Source organism: Notechis scutatus, chromosome 3 (assembly GCF_049901735.1).
Source record: "Notechis scutatus isolate UNSWTSFEM ecotype Mainland chromosome 3, rNotScu1.2, whole genome shotgun sequence".
NCBI classification, from domain to species: Eukaryota; Metazoa; Chordata; class Lepidosauria; order Squamata; family Elapidae; genus Notechis; species Notechis scutatus.
The window spans coordinates 60,307,039-60,315,123 of NC_142011.1; positions in this window are offsets into that span (position 1 = coordinate 60,307,039).

Consider the following 8,085-nt stretch of genomic DNA (forward strand, 5'->3'; position numbering starts at 1 on the left):
ACATTGATCCAAATGGAGACACCGGTGTGTGCTGCTAATTGTGTCACCAGCAGGTATATCACAGAATGATGACAAGGATTTGGCATGGCTATTTTTTTTTCTTTACTATTTTTATGCTTTTTAAAAAATATTCCTGAGGATTTGTGCAAGAACACTACAATATCATTCTAACCTAGCAGTAACTCGTGCAGCTGAAACTTCTAGTTTTTCCATTGGGTGTGTGATAGAGAGGGTATTTGGTATTTTCCAATCCACCTAGAGGTTGCCACTAGATGCCCCATGATCACTGTAATTACACCCAGACGGATCGCAACAGCATGGTTCCAGATGTTTGGTGTAGCATATGTATTCCCCAAGCCTTATGCCTCAGTCTAAACCGGTCAGGACTGAATTTGCAGATTATTAAGGATTCTCTCTCATTTCTTTTTTTTTTTTTTTGAATAAATTTTATTAAATTTACAATTAAAAACATATCGACATTACATACACAAAAGGAAAAAAAAAAAAAGAACACTCGGTCTTACAAACTGGAAAGAAAAGAGAAGAGGAGATGTAAAAGAAAGAAAGAAACAAAGGAAGAGAAAGAGAAAAAAAAAAAAAAAGATGCGTTTAAAAACCGACAATATCCTTTTTGACAGTCTGCAAGATCCAATTCTCCTACCTTAATTTGAATACACACATCTTATCGATATCTATGCTTAAATTACCCATTGTCCATTAAGCAGTTTATCTCTGGACTAACCAATTATACCAAGAGTTCCAATTATCGTAAAATGTTGAAGCCTCTTTGTTTTTAAGTGCTATAGTTAATTTATCCATTTCTGCACAATCACATATTTTCTGGATGACCATTTGTTCTGTAGGTGCATAGGGTGATTTCCAACACTGGGCAAACGCTAATCTGGCTGCAGTTAGGATATGAATTGTTACATATTTCATCTTTTTGGGTAAATGTTTATCAGAGATCCCTAGTAGGAAGAACTCTGGTTTGTATTCTATTTGTTCACAAACCACAACCAGGGAGAGAAGAACCAATCTCACAACAACAGCAAGAAGAAAACCGAATCATCACTAGACAAAAAACTAAACAGACCTAGATAAATGGAGATAGGAAGAAACTCCTCTCCATTAATATAAATGGTTTAAATTCAACATCTAAAAGGAAAAGGATATTAACTAAATTAATTAGACAAAACGCCGACATAATATGCCTACAAGAAACACACATTAGGAAAAAGGATGAAAGATATTTAATTTGCCGAAACTTGGAAAACTTTTTACAGCACCAGCAGACAAACATAAAAAGAAAGGAATTGCAATATTTGTGAAAGATGATGTAAAAGCAGAACTAATCTGGTCGGATCCGGAAGGAAGAACTCTGGTTATACAAATTTGGATTAATCATATCACATTTTTATTGGTAGCAATCTACGCCGCCAAATGAAGAACAAGGGAAATTTTTTAAAGATCTTCATCAGAGAATAATAGGTTTCGAAAAAAGGAATATCTGCATGATAGGCGACTTCAACTCCATTGCTGATCATCAAAAGACCATAGTAATGTGAATAAGAACAAGAAAGGGAAAAGAGAATTTTCTATGCCCTGTAAGGACATGATGAAAGAATTAAACTTAATAGACTTATGGAGAAAACTAAACCCAGAAGAGAAACAGTTCACATATTATTCAAATCCACATAAAATCTGGACCAGAATAGATATGGCCTGGATGGATGGGGAATTGGCCAATGAAATAAAAGAAATTAAAATCCTACCAAATGAATGGGCCGACCACAACCCAATACAACTAATTTGGAGAGATAGGAGAAAACAAAGAAAAGATGGACACTAAATACTCAGTTAATAAAGCGAAGAAGAGTACATTAAGAAGCTGAAAGAGGAATTAAATTATTTTCTAAAAGAAAATAATAATGAAGCAACCACGAAACAAAATATTTGGGATACAATGAAGGCAATTATAAGAGGAACAACAATCTCCTATAATGCCATGAGAAATAAAAGAATACATGCCCAACAAAATAAATTCCAACAACAAATTAAAGAATTAGAAATACAACTTCAAAAATCCCCTAAAAACCAGAGAACACAAAATCAGTTAATAACAATTAAACATAAATTGAACTTACTTGAACAAGATAAAATAGAAATTAACTTGAAAAGGTCCAAACAAAATTATTTTGAGCATGCAAATAAACCAGGAAGATGGCTATCCCATAAACTTAAAAAGTGAAAGAAAAGAGATTGATACATCAACTAATGGATGAGAAAGATATCTTACAACATGAGATAGAGAAGAAAAAAGATATCATTTACAACTATTTTCAAAGATTATATAAAAAGGAGGAAGTTAATGAAGATAAAATAAGAACTTATTTAGAGGAGACGAATGACAAGGTAATTGGAGAGGAATGGATAGAGTTATTGAATAAAGATATTACATGGTCTGAATTGAAGTCAGCAATGGAGAATCAAAGTAATAACAAATCTCCAGGACCAGATGGGATTCCGCAGAACTATATAAAGCAATATTGGAACTAGTAGGACCACTGATGCTGGAAGTGTTTAATGAGGTACTTCTGGCAGCCAAGATGCCGGACTCGTGGAGGGGGCGCTGATTTCGCTAATCCCGAAGGAGGATGCAGATCATAGATACATCAACAACTATAGACCGATTTCACTTTTAAATGCCGATTATAAATTGTTTACTTCTATCATAGCTAATAGAGTAAAACAAGCTTTAAATCCACATATATACACGAAGATCAAAATGGATTTCTTCCGTCCCGACAAATAAAGAACAATTTAAGAACCGTTATCGATGTCCTAGAATATTATGAAGCCCACCCGGAGAAACAATCCGCACTCATGTTTTTAGATGCTGAGAAAGCATTTGATAACTTAAATTGGCACTTTTAATTCAAAAATTTACAATATGAGTCTTGGCACCAAATTTGAAAACATTATAACAACTATTTACAACACACAACAGGCTAATATACTAATCAATGGCGAACAAACAGATCCAATAAATATAGAAAAAGGTGTCAGACAGGGCTGCCCTCTCTCACCTCTTCTTTTCATTTTTGCCCTAGAATCACTCTTAACACGGGTTAGACAAAACTCTGAAATTAGAGGAGTGAGGGTCAAATCAGAAGAATATAAACTACAAGCGTTTGCTGACGATATGGTTTTCTTTTTGGAGGAACCCATGGAAAAAGGTTATAATCTAATAAAAGAATTAGAACAATTTGGCACAGTGGCAGGATTAAAAATTAATAGAAAAAAGACGAAATTAATGACCAAAATTTAACAGAAAACCAGAAGGAAGAATTAGAAACAATGATGGGGATACAGGTAACAAAAAGGGTCAAATATTTAGGAATATGGTTAACACCACAAGGTAAATCACTCAAAGAGAACAATTATGATAAATTACTTCAACAAACAAAGAAAGATTTAGAATCCTGGAATAAGTTGCAGCTTTCCTTATTGGGCAGGATTGCCTCGATTAAAATGAATATATTACCAAAATTTCTTTATTTATTCCAGACAATCCCAATTAAGTTGTCAAAAATTTTTTTGAAGAATTAAATAAGATCACACTTAAATTTATTTGGCAGGGAAAAACCCAGGATCAATGTAAAGGCCTTACAAGATGCGAAAAGTAGAGGGGTCTAGCCCTTCCAAATTGGGAATTATATTATTCGGCAGCTATCTTATTATGGATAAAAGACTGGGTGAACTTACTTAACAAAAGAATTTTAGCATTAGAAGGGCATGACCTCCAGAGAGGGTGGCATGCCTTCTTATGGGAAGTGGGAAACCCAAGCAGTCTTACTTTCATAGACACCTCATTAGGGACTCATTATTAATTAATTGGAAAAAATATGCAAAAAACACTATCTAAAAATTCGATCTGGCTATCAACAATGGAGGCAATGGTACATCCCAATAATTTGGACATAACAAAAATGATTAAATATAAAGATTTATTAGATCCATAAGGAAATTAAAAACTCGACAAGAACTACAGGAACAGGGATTTAAAATTGATCAGTGGTTATATATACAAATCTATAGCAGATACAAACAAGATATAAAAGACTTTGGAATTTATAACAAACTGCAGTATTTAGATAAAATTTTACTAGGATCAAACAAAAAGAACATATCCAAATTCTATAAATACTTACTGGAAGTAGAATTAGAACAAGAGATAGTCAAAGGAACATGATAGCCTGGAGCAGGAATGTCGGAAGAAGTATTACATTATCAGAATGGGAAAAGATTTGGAACAGAAATATTAAGATTACAAAATCGGCAGCATATAAAGAAAATACATACAAAATGTTTTATAGATGGCACTTGCCCCTTCGAGGTTGGCGAAAATGAACCCAAACACGAGTCCAAAATGCTGGAAATGTAAAAGCATAGAAGGAACCTACTTTCATATGTGGTGGTCTTGCAAAGAAACCCAGAAATATTGGCAAAAAATCAGAAAATGGTTGGAGGAGATAACCAAAGGATTCTCTCTCATTTCATCCCAGATCTCTTCTGCGCTTCTCAACTGAGAGCTGGGCTGATTTCCAAGCCCTACATTGCCTGATTACCAGGCAATGTTGCCAGGACAAAGGAAGAGGTGTACTGAGTGGCAGCATCGAAGCATTTCTTTATTTTATTTTTATTTATTTGGTTTGTCAGTTGCTTACAAGATAATAGGTATAAGTAAAAACATAGTTATGAATACATGGATATAAGACAAATAAAAAAATAAAATAAAAGAAACAATAGGACAGGGAGGGTAGGCACTTAGGCATGTTGGTGCGCTTATGCACGCCCCCTACGATTTCCTTCTGCTTCACCCAAATTCCTCCTCTGAAGTTTAATCAATCAATTCATTTGGCCATTCACGAATTGTTCTTAACAACTCCAGGCAGTTTATAAAATAACAAAGGATTAAAGCAAAAGGGAAAGTTGAGAGGTGGCTAATCCCACCATTCCACTGCACCCCACCTTAAGTGAAAGCGTTTGCTGCTTGTTTCTCCATTAGCTGCTTGTGCTTGGGGATCCTTCCACCTATCCCTGCTGTAAATCGGCTCCAGAAAGGGCAGCATCATCACTCAGTGGCCTTTCTGTGGTAGAATTTGGGCTTTCAGGGATGATGGAGCACAGCTTATACTTCCTTGATCAGCTCAGTGACAGGTACCACTTCCACTTCCCTGGGGAAAATGGTAAGGAAATGGGGGTGGGGGTGCGAAAGATGTTCCTTTTCCAACTAAAATCGTTTTGGTGTAATAATAGTAAACAACGGAACCAAACTGATGATGTTTCCTAGTTTGAATAATAAAGCATTTGCAAGAAAACAAAAAAGGTCAGAGAGCAAGCAAGGATCCTCAGAACCAAACTATCCTGACAAAGAGATTTTTAAATATCATCCTCATTCACACATCATGGTGATCATGGTTGATCATGGTGTATTGAATACCCTACTGGTTTGGGTTTTTTCCTGAGCTACAATTCTTGAGCTTAATATAAATTTCCAAGCCACCTTTGCTATGTTCACACAGGATGCGGAAACCATAAACACATAATTCATGCCATGGCCCATAGTGGTATGGAAAGCCAACTTCTGCTTGTGGGAAGAAGGGCAGGAGTTTTTGAACAGCCTGGTTGTGTCCTTAGAGCAGAGACCCATCTTGATGCAGAGAGAGACGTGAAGGTGTGCATAGACAAATCCATGAAGCATCTGATCTCACAACAGGTTGGCTCACTCTGCTAGAATAAAGTGAGATATCATGTAAGGCAGAAGTCTCCAAACTTGGCAACTTTAAGATAGCTGGCTGGAGAATTCTGGGAGTTAAAGTCCACCAGTCTTAAAGTTGCCAAGTTTGGAGGTCTTTATAAGGTCTTATCAATCAATAACAGCAAAACAGTACCATTCATCGCAGCAATGATGGTTCGCTTATGGTAGAAGTAACTGCTCCTGGTTTACAAGACCTTGTAGGTTACACTCCATACCACCGAGGAATAAGACTTGAATCCGTTGTCTCTCTCCGATCCCAAGTTTCCCAAAGTTTCATCCAGATTACTTGATCTGATGAATCTTTGGAAAATTCCCACAGAATGCCATTGATGGGAGAGATGCAGGGATTCCCCACTTAACACCTGAGATCCTGTTAACTTCAAAGCACCTTTGCAAATCGAATAAAACTAATTAAATCTGGTGGTCTCTTCCCATGCATGGTGGGGAGGGTATGCTTAGACTACGGGAGACAAAGAGGTTTTTTTTATTCCGTGTATGGGGAGTGAAGTTTCGGTGGGAAGGGGAGATTGAATAGGTCGACCTTCCGGCCAGGGTCCAAAAGTGGCATTAGCTGCGCCTGGGGAGTTCCGGTGCCAATGCAAGCCTCATCCTCATCGTGTGTGTGTGTGTGTGTGTGTGTGTGTGTGTGTTGCGCCGCCGCCGAGGAATAAACCATTTCTGGAGTGTCTCAGTCTAAAGGAGAGAGCGATCAGCCAGGGGAATGCAAAGTGAAGTGGGGCAAACGGGAAAAAAAAAGGCTTCGGTCAAAGAAAGGCTTGTGACCCTCCCAGTGTAAATGCCAGAGCAAATGAAAGATGAGTGGCGGGCTTAAATATCCGCCGTCCCCCCTTTGCCCAGGTGCTTAGATCTGGACGTTGCCCCCCGCCCAACCCCGGTTATTTTTTCCCTAGAGAAGTTTTTCACGACGCCGGAGGGAAACGGCTAGAAGTGTCGGTTCTCCGGGCAGTCACGACTGTATGCTGGGGCCTGGGTTTTAAACCAGAGTCAGGAAACACGAGCGCCACTTCCTTTAGCCACCAGAGGCAGGAAATGGGAAAGACGAAACTCGTCTGCCCGGGCGGGCACAGTAATGGAGATCACGTTTCTCCTCTGCCTCTTCCATCTCTCTCATCCTGCCCTTCACTTGATAAACAAGACCTCTCTGTGCTGGGGTCAGGATCCCATTGAGAGGTGGAAGGAGTTATGCTGACATCATGGCATTCCCATTCCGTAGTCCCAGCCAGGAATCCAATACTGTACCTGGATAGGACAACCTGGTACTTCGTACATCAGGGGTCTCCAACCTTGGCAACTTTAAGACTTGTGGACTTCCAATTCCCAGAGTTCAACTTTGGAAGTTGAAATCCACAAGTCTTAAAGTTGCCAAGGTTGGAGACCCCTCTTGTAGATGTTTTAGAGTCGACAATACTCTTTTCAGGTCTCTACAGTTGACTGTTGGCTGGTCTGAAGGACACCAAGTTGCCTAACCCTGGATCGGTATTTTGCGGTAAGATCTAATGACTTTGAGCCACACATCTTATATTGCTGAAGGGCTTAGGATCCTGAAAACGTTGTGTGAAACAATCCTCAAATATTTCTTGGTGCATACCAGGAATCATAGTGCAGCGCTAGAGGAGCTATTCTTCCATTTCAACTGTTATCCATCTCATCTTTGCACCACCGACCAGTAGCATCATAACACTGGCAGTTTGCATTGCATAAGATGTGGTTCCCAACTACATTGTGTTGTTGTGGTTTGCATATGCCACTTACAATATTCAATTAATTGGCTTTCTGCTCTGGCTTTGTTACAACCCACTTCAGCATATTATCAGCCAGCAAGAAATGGAGCACTAATGGGGTGGGGATTTGGCTCTATTATGTAATTCTAAGTCTTTGCTTTTCTGGCAGACTGCCCCTCCTCCACTCCCACTTGAGTACCTGATAGTGTCAAAAGATAGTATCTCCAGGAAGGCCTGGAGGAATGGGGTCCTGATGGGTCAGACAGGACTTCACAACTAACACAAGAAGAAATGTCAAAATAATGTGAAGAATTTAGAGGAAGACAGCTCTCAATAATAACATTAGGGCAGCAAAAAACAAAAACAAAACACAATGTCAGATTCTAATTCAGACAGTACAGAGATACATGGAAAACACCCAGAAATAATCTCAGAAAGGAGGGATACACACCTTCCCAATAGTGCCAACAGAGGTCCTCTTACAGATGGCTACAGAAACCAAATACCATAAACACTTTTGCA